Raw genomic sequence first — 25,071 nt, 5'->3', positions numbered from 1 at the left:
TTAGCAGCCAGTAGTAGAAATCATTGTCTACACAAAGGGATTACTGGTCGAAAATCCTAGCAAAGCACGCTGGCAGGCACAGAACAATACAAAAGAGAGAGACACGCTTACAAGATCATAGCAATGCCTCGGTCCAGGATCTTGGTTGGCAAAGCTGTTAGATCCAGAAGAAACATCGTCCTTGTAGTTTTTGCCAGCTGCATAACAGGTAACAGTGACCTGTTAGTATATTTGAAGTACATCGGGCAGGTGATGCTGGACGGGTTTGAAGGTGACAAGTACCTAGGCTGTAGCGGGTGCTTGGCATCTTGCCAGACGGTGGGAATCAGGTTAGAAACATCAAGGGTGATGACACTACGCTGGCTGTCGGGGTCCGGTAAGGAGATCTAGAACCGTCGAGTAGGGTGTTTGTGGAGCGGCTCCGGTAGGGTGGACTACGGTGTGGGCGAAGCAGATCTGTGGCCGTGGATGAGGACGTAGCTGAAGCTGCTCCGTTGGTTGGGTTAAGGATGGTGTCGATGATGCGGATCTACGGCCGTGGACGGGTGAAAGGATCGAGAAGAGGTGTCTAGAGGGGGGGGGGTGATTAGACACTAAGTGCCAAAAGTTGCAGTTTTTAATATTCTTAAGTTTAAGTGGAGTTTAAGCACAAGTTTAACAAACACAATACATATCAAGCAAGCATGCAATGAGTATATGAGCAGCGGAAAGTAAAGCATGCAACTTGCAAGAATATAAAGAGAAGGGTTTGGAGTATTCAAACGCAATTGGAGACACAGATGTTTTTGTCGTGGTTCCGATAGGTGGTGCTATCGTACATCCACGTTGATGGAGACTTCAACCCACGGAGGGTAACGGTTGCGCGAGTCCATGGAGGGCTCCACCCACGAAGGGTCCACGAAGAAGCAACCTTGTCTATTCCATCACGACCGTCGCCCACGAAGGACTTGCCTCACTAGCGGTAGATCTTCACGAAGTAGGCGATCTCCTTGCCCTTACAAACTCCTTGGTTCAACTCCACAGTCTTGTCGGAGGCTCCCAAGTGACACCTAGCCAATCTAGGAGACACCACTCTCCAAGAAGTAACAAATGGTGTGTTGATGATGAACCCCTTGCTCTTGTGCTTCAAATGATAGTCTCCCCAACACTCAACTCTCTCTCACAGGATTTGGATTTGGTGGAAAGAAGATTTGAGTGGAAAGCAACTTGGGGAAGGCTAGAGAACAAGATTCATATGGTTGGAATGGAATATCTTGACCTCAACACAAGTGTAGGTGGTTCTCTCTCAGAAAATGTGTATTGGAAGTGTAGGTATGTTCTGATGGCTCTCTCCACGAATGAAGAGTGGGTGGAGGGGTATATATAGCCTCCATACAAAATCTAACCGTTACACACAATTTGCCAAACTCGGTGGGACCGAATGGTTAAACTCAGTCGGACCGATTCAGCAAACCTAGTGACCGTTAGGATTTTCGGTGGGACTGAGATGCAACTCGGTAGGACCGATATGGTTAGGGTTAGGGCATAACGTAATCTTGGTGTGACCGATTACACAAACTCGGTGGGACCGATTTTGGTAATAAGCTAACTAGAGAGTTGGTCAGGCAAACTCGGTGAGACCGATTACACAAACTCGGTGGGACCGATTTTGGTAATAAGCTAACTAGAGGGTTTGCATTGTAATCTTGGTAGTATCGATTGCTCAAACTCGGTGAGACCGATTTTGGTAATGGACATACACAGAGAGATTACAATCCCATCTTGGTGAGACCGAGATCCCTATCGGTGAAACCGATTTGCTAGGGTTTGTGGCAGTGGCTATGACATCTGAAACTCGGTGGCGCCGGATAGATAGAATCGGTGGGGCCGATTTTGACTTTTGGTTTAGGTCATATGTGGATGTGGGAAGCTAGTTGAGGGTTTTGGAGCATATCACTAAGCACTTTGAGCAAGCAAGCCATTAAGCAACACCTCGTCCCCTCTTGATAGTATTGGCTTTTCCTATAGACTCAATGTGATCTTGGATCACTAAAATAGAAAATGTAGAGTCTTGATCTTGAAGCTTGAGCCACTCCTTTGTCCTTAGCATCTTGAAGGGGTTCCACATCCTCTAGTCCATGCCACTCCATTGTTGAACTTATCTGAAACATACTAGGTAAAAGTGTTAGTCCACCAAGAGATATGTTGACATTAATTACCAAAACCACCCAGGGAGCACTTGTGCTTTCAACGGGGCGTTAGAAGCTGCTCCGGTAGGTTGTATGAGGGTGCGAGGAACCGGATCTGAGGCCGTGGACTTGTGAGTTGGCAAAGCGGCCCCGGTAGGGTTGAGAATGGTATAGGCGAAGCTACTCTGATGGGGTTGACGATGGTGTCGATGAAGCGGCTCCGGTAGGGTTGAGGAAGGTGTCGGTGAAGAGGATCAAAGGCCGTCGATGGAGGCGTCGGTGGGGCGGCTCGGGGGGGGGGGGGGGACAAAGCGTCTCCGGTGGGGAGTACGAATGAGCCGCTGCAGATGCGCTGCAGTGGACGAGAGTACCGGTGAAGTAGATCTGGCGCCATGGACAAGGCCGACACTGAATGGGCTGTGGTACAGTGGTGGATGAGCAGTCTACTTGTTTCTAGGGGAGGTGGGAGGGGTAGATGCGGCCGCAGAAGCAGATCCGGCGAGGTGGACGCCGTTGACAGTGAATGGGGTCTGGTACGCCGGTGGATAAGTAGTCTAGGGTTTCGAGAGGGCCGATGAAGTACGGACGACGTGATTTGAGATGCTCTAGTGCTGTGGAGTTAGTCATTTTTGCGGGAGGGGAGAAGAAATGGGGGTGCCGTGTAGTGGGGTGAACCGGAAGTTACCAAAGCATCCCCGACCTATTATGTAGACGAGAGCAGTATTGTAACTGTTTGTCTCCGTGCACCAAGGACAAAATGGGAATTTCGCATGCTAAAGACTAAGGTGGCGGAAATTTTAGAAGGAGGCGGGAGATTTTGCCGCCTGCGGGATCGTTCGTATCCAGTTTCAACTAATTTTGGACCGTACTAGCAGGAAGGTCATGCGAGACTGTGTACACAGGGCACTCGTCAGCAGTTAATAACTGGTGTGAAGTCCACCCCAGGAAAAAAGACAATAACTCAGGATGATGCACCGATAACTTGGACGTTCACACGGGCGCGGCCAATCGTACGGGTGTAGTGGCGTGTTCACAAAAAAAGGATCAAACGCTCAACCTATGTATTTCTCGTGTAAATAGATAATTTAGTGCAATTGGTTATTTACTTTAAACATAATGCATTGACGTGTTAGTGTAGAGGCGCACAAAAAGAATTGGATATTGTAGTCCTCTACTTAAAAGTGTTACCTCATATGATTACATAGCCTCCATTTCATAAATTGCGTACCTGTTGAATTCATATATGAATATTACATATATTACTTCATAATAGAACCTTAAATCATCCAAGACTAATGATTTTGAATGCAAGAGTAACAATGGTGCATGTACATGATAGCTACATTGGTTGTTTGAAGAAACATCACTGTAACTTTGGCATGCACAACTGAAAAGGTTTATTTAAATAGAAAAAATGTGATATGTGAGTGTCCAATCTTTATAGCGTTGAATCGATATTGTACCTTTGGCCATAATATGAAGTAGATGTTGATTTATGTTCAAGCGATGCACGTCCACGATCGCTAGATAGTGATACATGAATGAATTGTGCAATCTCTCTCACACGCATACATATCTCATTTCCCTGTGGGTATCAAAATCACACACGCGCACTTCGTGTATTTCTCTCCCTCCGTCAAGGTTAGAATTCGTATTTCTACACCATCCTACAAGTCTCTCACATAGAAACACACACGCTCTCTCTGTCGAACACGCCCACCCCTTTAATTCTGCCCACCCACAGCCACTAATGTCTCAAAGTATAATAATGTCTCTCACACATATGCCTAAGGTTATCTCGAGTTCCGGAACCATATGAATACATACAATGGGATTCCAGCAGGGCACCTTTTGTTTTGAGATTTCGCTCTCTCTCTCTCTCTCACACACACACACACAAGATCATGGTGATCATGGTGATGGGGAACCCAGTGTGCCTCATGATGGGGAACGTAGTAATTTCAAAAAATTTCCTACGCACACGCAAGATCATGGTGGTTCATAGCAACGAGAGGGGAGAGTGTTGTCCACATACCCTCGTAGACCGAAAGCGGAAGCGTTAGCACAATGCGGTTGATGTAGTCGTACATGTTCACGATCCGACCGATCCAAGTATCGAACGCACGGCACCTCCGAGTTCAGCACACGTTCAGCTCGATGACGTCCCGCGAACTCCGATCCAGCAGAGCTTCACGGGAGTTTTCCATCAACACGATGGCGTGGTGACGGTGATGATGTTGCTACCGACGCAGGGCTTCGCCTAAGCACCGCTACGATATGACCGAGGCGGAATATGGTGGAGGGGGGCATCACACACGGATGGGAGAGATCAATTGATCAACTTGTGTGTCTAGAGGTGCCCCCTGCCCCTGTATATAAAGGAGCAAGGGGGGAGGCCGGCCAGCCCTCTATGGGCGCGCCAGGAGGAGGAGTCCTCCTCCTAGTAGGAGTAGGACCCCTTTCCTACTCCTACTAGGAGGAGGAAAGGAAGGAGGAGAAAGAGAAGGAAGGAGAAGGAGGAAAAGGAGGAAAGGGGGGCCGGCCCCCTAGTCCAATTCGGTTTGGGCTAGGGGGCCCGCGCGCCCTGCCTCCTCTCTTCCACCACTTGGCCCATGAGGCCCATTACTTCTTCCTCGTATTCCCGTAACTCCTCGATACCCCCGAAAATACCCGAATCACTCGGAACCTTTCCGATGTCCGAATATAGTCGTCCAATATATCGATCTTTATGTCTCGACCATTTCGAGACTCCTCGTCATGTCCCCGATCTCATCCGGGACTCCGAACTACCTTCGGTACATCAAATCACATAAACTCATAATACAATCGTCACCGAAACATTAAGTGTGCGGACCCTACGGGTTCTAGAACTATGTAGACATGACCGAGACATGTCTCCATTCAATAACCAATAGCGGAACCTGGATGCTCATATTGGCTCCCACATATTCTACGAAGATCTTTATCGGTCAGACCGCATAACAACATACGTTGTTCCCTTTGTCATCGGTATGTTACTTGCCCGAGATTCGATCGTCGGTATCTCGATACCTAGTTCAATCTCGTTACCGGCAAGTCTCTTTACTCGTTCCGTAATAGATCATCCCACAACTAACTCATTAGTTGCAATGCTTGCAAGGCTTAAGTGATGTGCATTACCGAGAGGGCCCAGAGATACCTCTCCGACAATCGGAGTGACAAATCCTAATCTCGAAATACGCCAACCCAACAAGTACCTTCGGAGACACCTGTAGAGCACCTTTATAATCAGCCAGTTACGTTGTGATGTTTGGTAGCACACAAAGTGTTCCTCTGGTAAACGGGAGTTGCATAATCTCATAGTCATAGGAACATGTATAAGTCATGAAGAAAGCAATAGCAACAAAGTATCAAGCGCTATGCTTACGGAATGTGTCAAGTCAATCACATCATTCTCCTAATGATGTGATCCCGTTAATCAAATGACAACTCATGTCTATGGTTAGGAAACATAACCATCTTTGATCAACGAGCTAGTAAGTAGAAGCATACTAGTGACACTCTGTTTGTCTATGTATTCACACATGTATTATGTTTTCTCTTAATACAATTCTAGCATGAATAATAAACATTTATCATTATATAAGGAAATAAATAATAACTTTATTATTGCCTCTAGGGCATATTTCCTTCAGTCTCCCACTTGCACTAGAGTCAATAATCTAGTTCACATCGCCATGTGATTTAATACCAATAGTTCACATCACCATGTGATTAACACCCATAGTTCACATCGACATGTGACCAACACCCAAAGGGTTTACTAGATTCAATAATCTAGTTCACATTGCTATGTGATTAACACCCAAAGAGTACTAAGGTGTGATCATGTTTTGCTTGTGAGAGAAGTTTAGTCAACGGGCCTGCCACATTCAGATCCGTAAGTATTTTGCAAATTTCTATGTCAACAATGCTCTGCACAAAGCTACTCTAGATAATTGCTCCCACTTTCAATATGTATCCAGATTGAGATTTAGAGTCATCTGGATCAGTGTCAAAATTTGCATCGACGTAACCCTTTACGACGAACCTTTTGTCACTTCCATAATCGAGAAACATATCCTTATTCCACTAAGGATAATTTTGACCAATGTCCAGTGATCTACTCCTAGATCACTATTGTACTCCCTTGCCAAACTCAGGGCAGGGTATACAATAGGTATGGTACACAGCATGACATACTTTATAGAACCTATGGCTGAGGCCTCATGTGATAGTTTTCACCCTGTTTTCTATTAATTAAGAAGGCAACCTTTTATTTGTTACTACTAGTGAATCTGAAATCATTCGGGGCAGACATAAAATATATCACTTCAACCCAATTATCGCAGTAACTATTTTAAAAGAACTAGCTAGATGCCCGTGCGTTGCATGGAACATCAAGATGCATTTGTATGAGTAGTTTATCTTGTGAGAGAAAAGGATGAACAAGGGAAGGCCGTATTTGCGAATGTGGAGAGGGGTGTGGGTATATTTTTGCAAAATTACCATAGTTTCCTTCCTATCCATTAGATATAAATCCGACGGCCTATATTGTAGGATGGCACGCACACCATCATCACCAACTCTGTTTTCTACTCCCTACGTTCCTAAATATTTGTCTTTGTAGAGATTTCAACAAGTGACTACATATGGAGCAAAATGAGTGAATCTACACTCTAAAATATGTCTACATACACATCCGTATGTGGTAGTCCATTTGAAATCTGAAAAAGACAAATATTTAGGAACGGATGGAGTATAAGAGTAGACATGGAGATATATCTCTAGCATGGTCTACAACAAAAATGTGCTAGACTGGTTAGCGCCGGATGCTCGCAACGCTCTGACATGAGTTCGAATTCTATCTTTAACTTTAGATTTTTATATTATACATTACTTATTTAATATATACTTTTTCCCTACTGTACTGATAGTGGAACCCACAGAGTACTTAGAATACAAGATTAAGGATGGACTTGTTTCTTTTTAACTTTCTGTACGAAGCTGTAGCCACCCTGCAAGTCACGTGTACACTGTACATGCAATTAACTTTTTATTGAGAGACAATCATACACGCAATTAACTCAAATGGATTGGATGTCACTCTATTATTTCCAGCATAAGAGCATCTCCAACGGCAGCCGGCAAATTTCCTCCCGCTTCCTTCCGCGGAGGACGACATCAAACGCCAGCGACATACATTTTCACAACTCTAACCAACCAGATGAAATTCATGCAAACACAGCCTGATTTCATATAAGCATGAAGGATTTCGTATAAAAAAGCCAGATCTTCATATAAACATGATGGATTTCATTACATTTACATGAACTAAGCGATGCCAATCCGGCTCTCTTGGTATAATTAATACTCCCTCCGTCTAGAAATACTTGTCCTAGAAATGGATGTATCTAGACTTATTTTAGTTATAGATACATACAATTTATCCATTCCTAGAACAAATATTTCCCGCCGGCTGGAGAGGGAGTACATAATCTAAATGGCCGCCTGCGGATCCCTTTGTCTTCCTCATATCCGACAGACACTTGCGGGGTCGATGAAGGTCCTCGGAAGAGACGAAGAAGCAAAGAAACCACCTGAATGCGCAGTCGTCGCCTCGGCGGTGGCCTTCATGGGACCCACATGGGGGCGGCCTCCCGTGTTCTACTTCTCCTCGATGATGGCGGCGGACACGGAGAAGCTGGCCACCGACTCGTCGCTCTCCACGCACCCGGCTTCTGTCTCTGCCTACATGGCGCTACCGCAGGCACGGGAGGCGCGCCCACAGACACGGGAGGCGCGGCATCGCAGACACTGGTGGCGCGGTACGACGCGGCAGTGACGACGCACATACTGGTGTGCTCGCCGCCGTGCCGGTGTGGAGCAACTCACCACTCCTCATCGAGCTGAACTGGAGCGGCGAGTTGCTGAACCACGCGCCTGCTTGGGGCGGCAACTGGCTCCGTCGGGCCAAGCGAGGTTGGTGAAGCACCAAGCGGCCTCGCCCGTATCCGGAGGGCTCGGCAGGCCACCTAGCAGGGGAATATGCCGGAGAATGGCTCCTCGGAAGCCATCGGAAGAATGGAGAAAATGGTGAAGGAGGAGATGGGGGAGCGGCGGAGGGGTGTGATTCTTGCCCGCTGTCTGTCTGGCCTCGTGTAAATAGAGGGCGGACGGTAGGAGCTTTGCCAGCGTCTGGCCTCGTTTAAACTGAGGGCGGACAGGAGGAGCTCGGCCGGTGTTGCGTTTAATTCCGGCCCGCTCATGAACGGATGTGTGGCCGGAGTAGGTTTCTCGGCTTGCATGCGGGTTTAACGGAGGGGCTTGATGGAGGCGAGGAGGCGTGTTCAGCCGGGCGTGCAGCAGGCGGCACAGTACTATTCGATTTGACAGCGGGCAGCGCAGTTCCAGATACGGCTTTAATGCAGACAAGGGAGGGAGTAGTGGTTCCCGAAATGTTGAACGGCCAATGCATCCTCCTTCAATTAATGCATGAGGGAAGTAATCGGAGGAGGACCGGGAAAAGAGGCTGCACGATGTGAATGCAACGCAGTTTGCCCTCATATAAAGGCGCCCTCCATTCCAATGCATCTACCACATCGTACGCACCTAAGCATTTGCCTAAGCACCTACACTAAGCGCAAAAGAGCTCACTCCAGAACCATGGCGGCGATGCGCGCGAGCGGCCAGCGGCCGTGCCAGATGGTCCATGACGTCGGCCTGTGGCATGGCACCGAGGATCGTCTCCAGACGGTGTTGGAGACCGGCTGGTGGATGGCCGCCGTCGATGCCAACTATGACTCTCAGTTGGACCAGATGATCGTTGCCACCACCAACAAGTTCACCGTCCTCAAAAGCTCGCGGACGACATCGCCGTACTCCTCTAGCCCGCGTGCCCGGGCTCCTCATTGCGTGCCACCCTAATCGGCCTCCATGGCCGGAACCTCTTTCAAGCACTGGTGGCCCTGCGACTGCCCGCCAACGCCACAAATAATGTCCACCTGGAGGTCGCGCTCTCCGCGAGGCGCCTTGCCCTGGAAGAATTCGTCGACCTACACATCCACGTGTACGAGAAAATCGTGTACATAGGTATTTACAAGGCCAGTGAGGACACTACGATGTTGGCCTTCCTCAACCGGCTGGAAGCCTTGGATGCCTTTACTGAGAAGCACCTCGACCTCGCCACAAAAGCCGCCGCTCCTTAGCCGCCGGTCGATGGCCTGGCGCACTAAGTTGAGGAGGAGGAGGTCGTACGTTGATGGATGCATCTTTCTTCTTTCCTTTTGTAACCACCACTGCGATCGCATCATCATCGTGTCCTTAATTCTTATTGTGTTGTTGCATTCTCGTTCCAGTCAATACCGACATGTGCGATCCCTTTGCTTAACTATATGCATCACTGTAACTAGTACTCCATCCGTCAATTTATAATTTGTGCTTACCTTTTCCATCAACTTCGTGCAACGTGCGAGCATCTTGCTAGAAACAATAGAACATGTCGGACCGCGTATGACCAAACCGACGATGCGCCAACCTAGCTACTACGCACCCTGCTTATCTAGCGGAAATAGCCCCGCCCTAGCGTTTCCAATCATTATTTCTATCTATCGATCTCTCCAAGGAGCAGAACCAAAATGTTACAATTTATACATGTTTCTCTACTCCTACTCCTATAAAAGACTCGGTTGGTGATGGTGGTGTGTCTGCCATCCGTTGTTTCTGACCATTAGATCTGCATCTAAGGGCTGTGAGGTAAGTTGTGGCATTTTTGCAACAATAGCCCACTTCTCTGCTCCAATTTGCATAAAACCCCTTATTATCTTGAAAGCAACCACATCCCTCCCTCACCTCATCAAAACAGCCTGAGAAATATATTTTGAGTGAAAAGTACTCCCTCCGTTCCTAAATATTTGTCTTTCTAGAGATTTCAATAAGTGACTACATACGGAGCAAAATGAGTGAATCTACACTTCAAAATATGTCTATATAATCCGTATGTGATAGTCCATTTGAAATCTCTAAAAAGACAAATATTTAGGAACGGAGGGAGTAATATATTAGGAGTATATCAAAACAAGAGTGATTTCTTTCAAGTTTGTGAACAAGTACTACTATTCTACTACTTTGGATCCATCGCAACGCACAGGCACATTGCTAGTAAAAGGAAAAGGCTGCCGCATTCGCGTCGCACTCCCCCCACACGCCCGGGAATCGGGAGTACTCCACGACCCGTCCAGCACGAAACATAGCTTAGGGAAGGCGTGTTGCCTGGCATTTTCACTTTCATGTGGGACCACCATTGAGAAAACTGACTATTGGCAAACCGCGCCCCGCCCGCCGCTGGGTTGGAAAACAGAAACGAGGGGAAGATCTAGCTGTAGCACAGAAGCCAAGAAATTTGGTGTCAGATGGGGCTCATTGATAGAGTAGGAGCATTCCATACTACTCTACTCCTACTACTACCAAGTTTGTACTGTACAACTAGTACTACCACTATACAACTAGTAGGTACATGCACGTCACAACATCGTAGGAACAAAAAAGGGACGATCTTGTTTTGGGTGATTTATCTTTTTTCAGTCAACGTAGTATGAATAATATGATATGGGGGGAACCCATGAAGCTTATGTGGCTTGGTTGCATGGCACGAAAGGTTAGAGGAAAATAAATAGACAATGTGTTTAGAGTGCACTCCACTAAATAGATATACTTTGGATCCATTGCAACGGGCCGGCACATCTATATCTATACCCCCTATATAGTGTGTGAATAACTTTGAAAGTTGGTCATTGTATGAAGCCAATACGACGGTACAAAGATGGCAAATCCGAGCACTACTGGCCGTTGGATATCATCTACATTCCACCAGATTCTGCCACATGTAGAATCTAGAAGACTCCATGGTTGAACTTCATTCATGACTAACTTTGCCACAACTAAGCTTAGGCAAAGTGTGTCTGCCACAAAAAATATGGCTAACAAAATGGCCACCACAAGTGTGGCAAGATGTGGACCATGTAGCTAGAAAAGTGTGGCAAGCCACAAGTGTAGCAATGAACCAAACACATGCCTGGTGTGTTTGGTAGGGTGTATGGAGGGTGCATGAGTCCACACTAGCTTAGCACAAATACACTAGAAGCATGCATGAAGAGAGCATACATGAAGAGGGGTGTTGAGTTGAGCATGCATGAAGAGGGAACAACTATGCCGAGATGAGAACGCAACCAAACACACTTGTGGCATGCCTAAGCTTAGGTGTGGCAACCTTAGGCTACAAACCAAACATCTATACCCCTATATAGTGTGTGAATAACTTTGAAGGTTGTTCGTTGGATGAAGCCAATCTGATGGTACAAAGATGGCAAATCCGAGCACTACTGGCCGTTGGATATCATCTACATTCCACCAGATTTTGCCACATGTAGAATCTAGAAGACTCCACATGTAGAAGCATAATGCACAAACCACCAGAATCTCATGCATGCAATGCACGTGTACCTTACTAGTAGTTGGTAGTAGTAAGAAACAAATTCCGGGTTTGGCATGAGCTCGTACTGTGGGAGCACCACAAGGCCTGCCACAGGAGTTACATTTCCCTCTCGGGGCCCACGGGGCCGAACTTCAGTGGCTTAGTGCCCGACCTATGAGTCAATGACATGCGGACCTTAAATGCGGCTGGCCCACATGTCATTCTCACGGTGGTGGTGTGGTTCGCGACTCACTCGTTCGAGATGAACCGGCGGGTGGTGGCGTGGCCGTGGCGAGGGTGCCACAGCTGGGCGTCGGGGCATTACGAGGCATAGATGGCCACACCGGCGGGTACTACCTATAGTACATAAGTACTCCAGCTGAGGATTGATGCCCGGAACGAAATGTGTCACAACCGCTGGATGAAAATTCGATGGTGCGGGAGTACAGATCGGAGCACAGCAGCGGAGCAGGAAAACCGCGTCCAATCGGGTGTGGCTGTGGTAGAAAGTTGATGGTCGCCATAGTTCAACTGGCCCGCATGTCATGCACACAAAGACAGAGGAGCGGTGGAGCCGAGAGGGATGAGGCGCACGTCCGGGGGATGAGGATCCCCTAACATGAACAATCCCACCATTCTGTCACTGACATGTGGGACCCCCAAGAGTGGGTCCCACCTGTCAGCGAAGGAAAGGCAGGGTAAGGCAATGATAGGCACGCCAGAGGATCCATGTCCACGTCGGGGGACGTCGTGCTTACAGGTAGGCTTGGAGCGGCGTCATGGGAATCGCGTGTGGGTGTGGTAGTGGTAGAATCAAGAAACGTGATGGTCGTCGTGGTTCAACTTCCATGGACAAGCTGTCATGTCTGCTGACACATGTATATCAAAACTAGAATGTTTATATTTCAAGCACGTGAACAAGTATTATTCTACTACTTTGGATCCATTGCAACGCACGGGCCAACAGATTGGTAGTAGTAGTGTCTATCTCTATCTCTATCTCTAGAGGCCTTCCCTCCTTCATCCTTTTCTCTCACAAGATAAACTACTCATACAAATGCATCTTGATGTTCCGTGGAACGCACGAGGATGTTTCCTTGGGGGTCTCTCCAGCGCGGCGTGGCCGTAGTTGCAAGTTGACGCCCCTTGAGATGCCGATGTTGAGGGGCACTCGGATTTCCTCTGATGAGCAGGTAAGATGAGTTTTATCACGTAGTAAATGCATTCTGAAGACTACCTCCGTGTCCATTTCCTAATTCTCCCCCTGCCCACTGTTTCACAGGTTAGGCTCGGCGCGAGTGGAGATTGGCTTGCATATGTATGGGAGGGTACCAACATCAATTTGCACAACATTTACAATGGTGACACCGTTCCCATAGAACCTTTGTCCAACATTGGGATCAACCATGCAAAGGGCCACCGCATGAATTGGTATGATGGAACCGCGGTGAGATTGAATAAGATAGAACGAACCTTGCACATGGCGGTCAAAGGTGGACCATGCTGTCTGCGGCCGATTTGTTGCCGTACGAGTATGAAGACGCTGTGCTCCTTTCTAATCGCATCTTCGCGGTGACAAACCAGGGGACTTGTTTTGTATGGGACACATCCCACGATATACTCCCTCTCTCCCAGTTTATTTGTTTTGAATCTTTTCGTTTTATAAGTTTCAAATTCAAATTTAGAGCTCCCCATCACATGTTGAGATTACAATGTCCATTAAATCGTTGCGTGCCTGTATAGTAAAGAAACAAATCTTGAGTTTGGCACGAGTTCATGCAGTGGTAGCACCAGCCTGGCGCATGAGTTACATTTCCCTCTCAGGGCCCTCGGGACGGAGCTTCAACACCTTACTACACCTGCCTTTGAGTCAATAACATGTGGACCCGATAGGTGGCTGGTCCACATGTAATGCTCCCGAAGGCAGAGGGGCAGTGGGGCCGAGAGGGGTGAGCCGCAGGTTGGGGGACGTGTGGTGTCATGGGTTCGTGCGGCGTCATGGGAATCGCGTGTGGCTGTGGTAGAAACTTGATGCTCGCCGCATTTAAGGTGGCCCACATGTCATGCACACAAAGGCAGAGGGGCGGTGCGGCTGAGAGGGGTGAGGCGCATGTCGGGGGACATGGTGCCGTGGGTTGGAGCAGCATCGTGGGAATCGCGAGTGGCAGTGGATGAAATGTGATGGTCACCGTAGTTGAACTTCCATAGACAAGCTGTCATGTCTACGGACACATGCATTACATACCGATCACTGGAAGGAGCAGTAGAGAAAGCTAGGCGGATAAATAGTTCCTTATAGTCAAGCGGACCCACGCTACTACTTGTTCCAAAGACATGCACACCATCGAAATAGTCCATCTATATAAATATACACCGAGAGGGAATAATTTTTTTACAAGAGGGGAAATAGTTCATCCATCCATAATGCCCTGCTACTGGTTCTTCTTCTTCTTCTTCTTCTTCCTCTCATTTTCTGTGGGAGACGGCTTCGCAACAAGCTCTTTAGACCTTGCAGCTATCTCGAAACTCACACGAGCATTGAGGGAAGCATATTTTATCCGCTCGTACGGCAAGGGATAATTCTCCCATCCAGACGACCTTAATGCCACCGTCTCGTCACCCTTCTGAAGATTTGTACCGAGCACAAAATTTGCTACATCGAATAGGGATGGTTCCTGTTTATCACAATCTTCTACAGGAATTTTGATTATTTTTTGTAGGTCAGCGATGCTTTTCAAATCAAGGTTGCATGACTCCAGCTTCTGTTTGTCCCCTTCGATGGCTGCCCCACAGAAGTATATGTCCTCCCGAGACAAGAAATTGTGAATCTCATCTGGTATGGAGGGCGCGTGTATGATGTGGTACACCAAAACATCATCTTCGAGGCACAGCTGAAGGACGGCCACGCGTTGGATCTTCCCAGTGGCACGCTCCGTGTACTCTGCGTCGAGACCGATGACCCTCGTCTATACCTTTTCGAGGGAGTTGGATACATTGTTGATCCACTTCCGAACAACCCTTGGGTGGACGGTGACGGTGGCAACTATGCTCAATGAGCCTTCGACGAGGACATGTTGGACGCTAAAAACCTACATCTCTGTCGGATTTCGGGTTCCGGCAGACCCTTGAGGTTCGAACACTGGGGTGCGCGCGGAGATTTCGCCTCCTACCTACGTGCACCCCTCCGCCTTGCTAGGATCTGAACTATGGAAAGAACAACACAAGAGACACAGGGTTTATACTGGTTCGGGCCACCGTTGTGGTGTAATACCCTACTCCAGTGTGTGGTGTGGTGGATTGCCTCTTGGGCTGATGATGATGAACAATATAAGGAAGAACAGCCTCGCGAGGGTCTGTTCTTGGTCGAGGCGATGAGCTGCTAGGAGGAGCTCAGTCACCTTTCTCTCTCTCTCTACCTGATCTTCTCTATCCTTCGATCCCTGAGGCTCAGCTCTCTCTCTTTTTCCATCTCTCCCTGCCCTGTGGGTGGCTGGTCCTATTTATAGAGGCCCTGGTCCTCTTCCCAAATATCGAGCGGGAAGGGAGCCAACAATGGCGGCCTAATTTGAAGGGGACAGCTAGTATCAACTATCCTGACAAAAGTAGTCTTCGCCTGCGCAAAGCTCTGGTGATGACGCCATCTTGGGCTCCACGGTGACCTCCATCTCGTAGTCCTCCTGGTCTTGGTCTCGTTGCACCGAAATGGCAACCTTTGCCTGATGCCTCGGTACTCCGCGGCTGCGCTTGCCCCCTTTGCACCAAAGAGGAAGGGAGGACGCTGCGCGGGCTAGCACCCGCCTGGCGCCCCCGGTCGTCATGGCTTGCGTCACGGGCACCTCGTGAGGTACCCCGCCTTGATCTCTCCACCTCCTCGTGAGCCAGCCTGACGAGGCCGCGCCTGAGGAAGCTCCACGTCGTCCGCCCCGCGAGGCTTGGCCCCTCGCGAGGGTCTTGGGTTGGTGTTGGTGAAGATGGGCCGCGCTGGGCCCCCTTTGAGCCACGCCGCAGGCCGCAGGCAGGAAAGTCTGGGGACCCCCATTCCCAGAACGCCGACAGTAGCCCCCGGGCCCAAGGCGCGCCCGGACTTGGCCGTGCAGGGAGGCGGAAGGGCAAGGGCGAAGCGCCGCGTGCCCTAACAGCCTGCGGCCTTGGGGGCCGCGTGGCGGTTGACCGGACGTGGGCGCCCTAGCAACCGCGCGAGTTGATAAAGGAGCGGCATCCACCTAGGCTTTGCTTCTTGCTTTCCCCGGTTGTTGCTCAGATCCCCTTTCTTGCGCCTCTCCTTCCTTCCTCCAAAATTTCTAGATCCACTCCGACCGTGTGACCTAGGAAGCCATGGCGCCTCGTCAGCCCCTGGCCGTAGCTTGGTACTCGTCTGCCCTGGATCCGCCGAATGTGTCGGAGGCGAGCCTCGCCCGGTTGCACCAGATGGCGACAGCGCGGGGCGTCAACGGGGCGAAGGTGTTCAAAGCCGACTCCGCCACCCCTGAGGGTCAAGGGAGAACCTTCTATCCGCTCTTCGTATGTGCCATTGCTGCTAGCTTGGTGCCTCCCTTCTCCGAGTTCTTCTTCTCTGTCCTCCGCCACTATAAGCTACAAGCCCTGCATCTCCACCCCAACTTCGTCCTTCTCCTGGCGATCTTCGCCTATTACTGCGAGGCTCACGTAGGGGTGCAGCCTTCAGTGGCCTTGCTGCGCCACTACATCTACCTCCGGACCTCTCGTGGTACTGCTTCCGCATGCGCGAGCTTCGTCGCGTACGGTGGCGCCATTGCCATTTTGAACCCCGGGAAAAGGATTGAGGGCTTCAGGAGCAATTGGGTCTTGGTGGATGCTGGGCGCATCCACCCTCGGCTGATCTTGCCCACGGAGCAGCCCACGAGCTCCAGCGATTGGGGTCGAGTGGAGCTCACGGACCCCCGCGCGAAGCTGATGTTGGAGAAGATGGACGCGGATTTGAGGCCGGCCAACATGGTGGCGGCAAAGCTGACCGGCGCGTCGCTGCTGAGGGAATTCCTGGAGCACCAGCTGGCCCCGCTTCGGCAGTACTCACTTCCGATGTGGAGGCCCCGTCCGAGCCCCGCGGCCTTAGCCGACGGAGATCTGGCTGCTGTCCTCCAATCTCTGGTCGGGGGCGATGTGGCGAGGTTGGCGGGCGCTCCTACGCCCTTGTTCCTCCGCGATGACTGGGAGCAGGTAGTGGAGTCCATGCCCGTATTCAACGGGGATGGGCCCGTGCCCGTGGAAACTCCCGAGGAACCGGTGGACGTGCCCTCCGATGACTCCAGCGAAGAGGAGGAAGGAGGGGAGCGGGGAAAAGGGCCTGACTCCGAGGCGACTGACGGAGAGTCGAGGGCTCCCCTCCCCCGGCGCCGGTCCCGCGTTCTCCGCCTCTCTCCGAGCGATGGCGACGAGGATGATGATGAAGACGACGACGAGGACAACGACGAGCAGGACGGCGGGAGCTCACCCCCGATACCTAGGAAGGACAGGACCGGGCTGATCTCCCGCGGGTCTGCCCCGGCCCCGGGGCGGACCGCAGATGCGCCTTCCGCCTCCAAGCTTCCCGAGGTTGACCCTTCCAGCCGGCTTTCAGGCTTCAAATTTGGCCGGAGGCCGCTTGAGCTCACTGGCGACGTCCCGTAAGCGTTCGATTCTTGTCTTTATCTCTTGCTCTGCTTCTGAAGCTTTACGTCCGCATCTCTTGGATAGGCTGGCGCCCGCCGCAAAGAAGCCGAAGGGGGCTCCCGAGGTTCCATCCGTGGCGGTGCTTCTGCCCGCGAAGGAGGGTGACCGTGACGCACATGCTTCTCCTGCCCGGTCGTCCTCGCGAGGCCTGGCTGAGCCGGCTGGGGCGAGCTCAGCCCCCACGGCCCAAGTGGCTCCCGAGGTGCTCTTGCCTGCCGACGCCATTTCGGCTGTCGGGGCGCGGCAGACTCCGCCTCAAGATGCTGTGGCCGCGCTGCCGTCTTCTCCTCCTACTCCACCGGCTGCTGTCTCTCCGACTCCTTCTGCCGTTCTGGATCGTGCTGTTGCTGAGCTGGACCGACTGCGTCAGGATCTTCTTGGCACCGACCCCCGCTTGGTGGCCGAGCGCTTGGAGCTGGCTTCAGCATGGGTTCGCTCCGACGCTTCGATTCGGGCGGCGCTGGTCCAGGCCTCGACAGCGTGCAACGAGGAGAAGCAGGCCATCCTTGAGGCGAAGGCTGCTCGTGATGCAGGCCTGGGGGAGGTGGTCGATGTCCGTGGTCGTTGCAAGGCGCTGGAGGGCGAACTGCAAGGTCTGCGGGACCAGCTCGCGAACGAGGTCTGCCTTCTCCAAGAGCAGGAAGAAGGCGTGAAGGATCGCGAGGCGGCTCTCAAGGAGAGGGAGATCAAGCTCAAGAAACGCCGCGACCGCCTAGGTGCGCTGGAGCAGGAGCTGGGGGCGAGGAAGGCCAAGCTGGATGACGAGGCCCCGGTTCTTGCCGAGGACCGCGTGGCCTTCGCGGAGATGGAGGCAAGGGCTCGCTCCTCACTGAGGACGCTTTATGACAGCGGCCTGGAGAGCCCACTGGCTGGCGCCGAGGATGGCCCCGCCAAGCTGCTTCCCTTCCTGGTTCACGCTCTTGAAGATGTCGCCCTTGTCCTGGGCCCCGCGGCCGAGGCCGAGGCGCGTGTCCTGTCTTCTGCAGCAATGACACGGGTCCTCACCCACATCTACCTTCGTGATCCTGGTGTCGACCTCGACAGCCTGGTGGAGCCAGTGAGCGGCGAGCGTGCCGCTGCCGAGGCCGTGAAGGGTCGCGCAGAGGCCCTAATGGGGAAGTTCCGGGCCTTCAGCACCAAGCCGAAGCAAGGCGCTGCCGACCCCACCGCTCCGTGAGGCGTACCCAATCCGCGCTGCTCCATCACCGACAAGTGACTCCGTCGCGGCTCCTGTCCTGCCTTTAATTCCTGCACATGTATCATGCCTCGAGGAGGCGTTTAAACTTGCGTTTGGCATTGAGATAACAGTGTGGACTGCAATATTTGCTTTTGAATTCCTTGAAATTTGTGCCTTTCCTTCCTACTTGCTTATGTTCTACGCCGGCAGAGCCCGGCCCCGTGCATGCCTCACCCAGCATTGGCCCCGACCGGAAACCAGGACGGGGCCAAGGAGTGAGGGGCCACATGACAAGTTAGGCTCCTGAGTCGCGATGCTCAGGAGTCCCCCTTGGCGCACGAACAACAAGTAGGGAGGTGTGATGCGGGCGGATCTATCGTTCTACGTCTGCAGAGCCCGGCCGTGCGCGTACCTCACCCAGCATTGGTCCCGACCGGAAACCAGGACGGGGCCACGGAGTGAGGGGCTACGTGACCAGTTAGGCTCCTGAGTCGCGATGCTCAGGAGTCCCCCTTGACGCACGAACGGCCTTCGTACCTTGGCTCCGCTCGGGGAGAGACGCGTGATGAACCAGGCCCGTGGGGACCTGGCTGAGCGGCGTGCATCTGGGTGTGACCCAGGCGCAGCCCCCGTGCCCAGCCCCCTCACACGGCACTCCCGAGGGGAGGCGTTACGACGAGGCTAGACACTGAGCTCTGGGCTCCCTGAGGTTGGTGCGGCCCGGGGGCCACCCTCAGTTGTTTATCACCAGCGCGGAGCATAGCGCTACCATATGTGTACGGGCATAGCCGCTCCTCGGCAGTGTCTTCAGCCAGCGCGGAGCATGGTGCTTCCACTGGTACGTGGGAGGGGGCCCCCCTCTGGGAGAGCCCCCGGGGCGTGTACAGCCCCGCCCTGACACGTGGCTGGCACGGTAGGGCCTGGCGAGGTGTATCTGGGCACCCGTGAGCCAGCGCGGGACTCACGGGGCCCTACCTCTAGGCGGGTTGCGCCTGGAACTGGGCCTTATCTTGTGATGTGTCCCTGCAAATTTGGTTAGATGTTGGCACTCTACGTCCTCGGGTCCCGGCCCTCGAGCTGGTCTCAGCCGTCGCTGGTATGCCAGGTCGCGATGCCATGAACAAGGCCAGAGGGTGAGGGCTGGAGAGCCAGTAAGAGCCCTGAGTCATGATGCTCAGGTACCCCCCCTTTAACGTGCAAGTGGTCGGCATGGAGAAGAAGAGGTGCCGTGGACCGGCATCAAATAATCAAGCATGGTGGGTCTAACGCATAATTGGAAATAAACGCAAACGGGATACATGCCGCTGGGCCTGGCCCGAGCGGCTTGGGGATCATGCAGCCTAAGGGGCGCCCCCAACAAGGTAAGGTAACAACATGGAATAAAAAGGGATACATGCCGCAGGGACGGACCCACGCGTCCTGGGAATAATGCAGCCCTGGGGGGCGCTCCCAGCTGGAAATGAAAACTTGAAAGATGTCACCTGATGACGTTGAGGACGAAGGGGTGTTGGTGTAGAAGACTCGGTGGGCTGCGGGAGCCGACCCTCACGAGCCCCCAGGCCCAGGGGGCTCGGGGGGCTCCGGAGGCGCTGGCGGCTCCTCACGGGCCATCTCCATCCCTGCCAGGGCTGCGGAACGCCTAGCCTCTTGTGCCTCCATGATGCCCCTCATGAGGCGCTGGTACGTGGCAGCAGCGTTCGGCAAGCCGTAAGGCATGCGAACATAGCTGCGGGGTGGACCTCCGCAGCGCCCCACTCGTGAGGGCCAGAGGCGCTCCAGAGAGGCGACTTGGTTGAGCCCTGGTATGTCGATGCAGACGCGCAGCCCACCATCCTCGCCTAGATGCGGAGCCACTGCTGGTAGGCGGCGGCCGCCTTTCATGACTCTTGACTCCTGTAGCTCCTGAATGGCCTTGCTGACGAACTCCTGAGGGTCTGGGTCTCCTTGCCTCGCTCCTTCTTGAGGGAAGCGTGCTTCGAAACATGCCTCCATGTGGTGCCCAAGCGCCTCCCTCGTGACCCTGGCTAGGTCGGTGGCCCTCCAGGGGAGAGCCCCTGAGCCCTGCCTGAGGAGGGCGCCAGGCGCGCTTTCCTATGCGATGGAAGGAGGTTCCCCCTGGGCAGGCGCGGGCCCAGAGGGGCCTGCCTCCTTAGTGGTCGGGCCGGATGATGTCTTCTTCTTCTTAGGGGCGGTCTCGGGAGGCCTCCTGCTTCCACGATCCAGGTCTTCTAGTGACGCGGCCTGAAAGGCTCGTTCCAGGGAACACACCGTGTCCTTCTCTTCACAGGGCACCGTGATGACTCTGCCGCTTCCTGGCATCTTGAGGACGTTGTAGCCGTGGTGAGTTACGGCCATGAACTTGGCCAGCGCTGGGTACCCAAGGATGGCGTTGTATGGCAGGCGAATGTGAGCGATGTCGAAGTCGATAAGCTCGGTGCGGTAGTTGTCGCGTGCCCCGAAGGTGACAGGGAGGCGGACCTGCCCAATCGGGACCGTGGAGCCGTCGGTGATACCAGAGAAAGGCTTGGTTGGCTGAAGCTGGCTATAGGGCACTTGGAGGTTGTTGAATGTTTCCACGGACAGTACGTTGAGCCCTGCCCCGCCATCGACGAGGGTCTTGGTGACCACCACGTTGCTGATGATTGGGGTACAAAGCATCGGGAGAACTCCGGCTATAGCCTCACACTTGAGCTGATCTGCTGAGCTGAACGTGATGGCGCACGCCGACCACCTAAGAAGGCGCGTGGCTTTAAGCCTGGGGAGGACTGCATTCACTTCGCGGGCGAACTGCTTGAAGATACGCTGAGAGGCTGGGGCTTGTGCCCCTCCCAGGATGCAGGCGATCGCGCGCTGAAAGCACAAGTGCTCCCTAGGTGGTTTTGATAATTGATGACAACATATCTCTTGTTGGACTAACTTTTCGATCTAGCATGTTTCAGATAAGTTCAACAATGGAGTGGCATGGACTAAAGGTTGTGGGAACTCCTTCAAGATGCTAAGGACAAAGGATTGGCTAAAGCTTCAAGCTCAAGACTCCTCATTTTACATTTTAGTGATCCAAGATCACATTGAGTCTTTAGGAAAAGCCAGTACTATTAAGGAGGGACGAGGTGTTGCTTAATGAGCCTCTTGCTTCATGTGCTTAGTGATATGCTCCAAAACCCTTAGCTACTTTCCCACTTCCACATATGACCTAAAACCTAAGCCAAACTCGGTCCTACCGATTTTTCCTATCCGGCGCCACCGAGTTTCACTTGTCATAAGCCACTGCCAAACCCTAATCAGTTCGGTCTCACCGACGGGATCTTGGTCTCACCGAGATTGGCTTGCAAACTCTTTGTTACCCATTGCAATATTCTCGGTCCCACCGAGAAATGCAATCGGTTCCACCGAGTTTGCTTGGCCAAATCTCAGTTTCACTTATTACCCAAATCGGTCCCACCGAGTTTGAGTAATCGGTCAAACCGAGTTTTGGATCTTCCCTAACTCTAGCACATCGGTCCCACCGAGTTGATCCAGTCGGTCCCACCGAAATCTCTAACGGTCACTAGGTTTACATTTTCGGTCCGGACGAGTTTGTTGATTCGGTCCCACCGAGATTGGAAAACTGTGTGTAACGGTTGGATTTTGTGTGGAGGCTATATATACCCCTCCACCTTCTTCTCATTCGAGGAGAGAGCCATCAGAACACACACACCATTCCAACTCATATGTTCTGAGAGAGAGCCACCTACTCATGTGTTGAGACCAAGACATTCCATTCCTACTATATGAATCTTGGTCTCTAGCCTTCCCAAGTTGCTTTCCACTCAAACCCTCTTTCCACCAAATCCAAATCCTATGAGAGAGAGTTGAGTGTTGGGGATACTATCATTTGAAGCACAAGAGCAAGGAGTTCATTACCTACACACCATTTGTTACTTCTTGGAGAGTGGTGTCTCCTAGATTGGCTAGGTGTCTCTTGGGAGCCTCCGACAAGATTGTGGAGTTGAACCAAGGAGTTTGTAAGGGCAAGGAGATCGCCTACTTCGTGAAGATCTACCGCTAGTGAGGCAAGTCCTGTGTGGGCGATGGCCATGGTGGGATAGGCAAGGTTGCTTCTTCGTGGACCCTTTGTGGGTGGTTGCTTCTTCGTGGACCCTTCGTGGGTGGAGCCCTGTGTGGACTCGCGCAACCGTTACCCTTGGGTGGAGCCCTGTGTGGACTCGCGCAACCGTTACCCTTCGTGGGTTGAAGTCTCCATCAACGTGGATGTAGGATAGCACCACCTATCCGAACCACGGGAAAAACATCCGTGTCTCCAATTGCATTTGAATTCTCCAAACCCTTCCCTTTACATTCTTGCAAGTTGCATGTTTTACTTCCCGCTGCCTATATACTCTTTGCATGCTTGCTTGATATGTATTGTGTTGAAATTGTGTCTAAACTCCACTTAAACCCAAAAAGCTTAAAAAATTGCAACTTGAGCATTATGTGTCTAACCACCCCCCTCTAGACACATCTACTTCTAGATCCTACTAGTGGTATCAGAGCCTTGGTCTCCATTGCTTTGGTTTAATCATCATTGGAGGAAATTTCTTGAGGAACGGTTTCCCAATCATTCCTTGAAAACTTTGGATGAAATTCTCCATAAATCTATTGCCTTGAGTAAGATGAACTCTAGTGATCCTAGTTTTGGTAAATGTCTTCTTGAACTTGCCAATCTTAAGCATGCTAAAGGAGATGTTGGAATCATTAATGATATCATACTCAAAGCTATAAGAATTCATAAAAGTGACCACTTTGATGATCATTTATCTGATGAATTACCCTCTCTAGGAAATGATGAATCACAAGATCATGATGAACATGAATATTACAATGAGGATGATAGTGACTTCGATCTTGATGATGCAATGAGACATTTTGGTCTTATGGCAAATCTTCGGGGATATGAATCAGGAGGAAAGGAATGGGTTCTTGATAGTGGATGTACTGATCATATGACCGGAGATGAAGAGATGTTTCGTGAGCTTGCTGAAAATGACGGCCCTCGAAAATATGTCACCTTTGGTGATAATTCAAAGGGTAAAGTGATCGGCCTTGGTAAGGTGGCCATCTCACATGATAGTTCCATTCAAAATGTCATGCTCGTTGAATCTCTTGGCTACAACTTACTTTCAGTATCTAGACTTGCTGATTTCGGTTTGAATGTCCTATTTACTGAGGTAGATTGCCAAGTATTTCGTCGAGACAATCATAAAATGGTCTTTACGGGTATGCGTAGAGGTGATCTTTACATTGTCGATTTCTCTAAAAAGGCACAACCTAAAACTTGCTTTGTTGCTAAATCCTCAAAAGGTTGGTTGTGGCATAGACGACTAGGTCACGTTGGCATGAGGAACCTTGACAAGCTTATTAAAGGAAATCATATCCTCAGAGTTAACGTTGTCATATTTGATAAGGATAGACTTTGCAGTGCTTGTCAAGCAGGTAAACAGGTTGGAGGAGGACATCCCGTGAAGAACATCATGACCACAAGGAGGCCACTCGAGCTACTTCACATGGATCTTTTTGGTCCCAATGCCTACAAGAGTCTCGGTGGAAATTCTTTTGGTCTAGTTATAGTTGATGACTTTTCAAGATTTACGTGGGTGTTCTTTCTTAATGACAAGTCGCAGGTCCAGAAGATCTTCAGAAACTTTGCTAGGAAAGCCCAAAATCAGTTTGATGTGAAGATCAAGAAGGTTCGGAGTGACAACGGAACGTAATTCAAGAACGCAAATGTGGACACCTTTCTTGACGAAGAAGGGATTTCCCACGAGTTCTCGGCTACGTACACACCTCAACAAAATGGAGTTGTTGAGAGGAAGAACCGGACGCTCATCGAAATGGCAAGAACGATGCTTGATGAATACAAGATGCCAAAGCACTTTCAGGCAGAAGCGGTTGAGACAGCTTGTCACGTAACAAATCGCTTATATCTTCACAAGCTACTCGACAAGACGACATATGAGCTCCTCACCGGTAACAAGCCTCAAGTTGGATACTTTCGAGTATTCGGCTCAAAGTGCTACATTCTTGATAAGCATCGTCGTTCAAAGTTTGCTCCTAAATCTCATGAAGGTTTTCTACTTGGTTATGGCTCAAACTCTCACACTTACCGTGTCTACAACAATTTCACCCGAAAGGTTGAAGAGACGGTAGATGTGAAGTTTGATGAATCTAATGGCTCGCAAGTAGAGAAATTGCCAATTGATGTAGGAGACAAAGACCCTTCAAAAGCAATCCAAGACTTGTCCATTGGAAAAATTCATCCAACGGAGGTGAAGGAGAGTACTTCATCCATCCAAGTGGAAGCTTCTACTTCACGACAAGGTGAACCAAGAATCGACACGGAAGAATCCACAAGTGGGACACATCAAGATGAAGAAAACGAGGAAATACGTCAAGACGAACATCAACAACCTCCTCCACCACGACAAGAGAACGACGACGTCAACAATGAAGAAGGCCAAGAAGAAGAATAAGATGAAGAAGATGTTCAACAAAGACCCAAGCAAAAGCTC

Source organism: Triticum urartu, chromosome 2 (genome assembly GCF_003073215.2).
Source record: "Triticum urartu cultivar G1812 chromosome 2, Tu2.1, whole genome shotgun sequence".
NCBI classification, from domain to species: Eukaryota; Viridiplantae; Streptophyta; class Magnoliopsida; order Poales; family Poaceae; genus Triticum; species Triticum urartu.
This window is presented reverse-complemented; position numbering follows the sequence as displayed.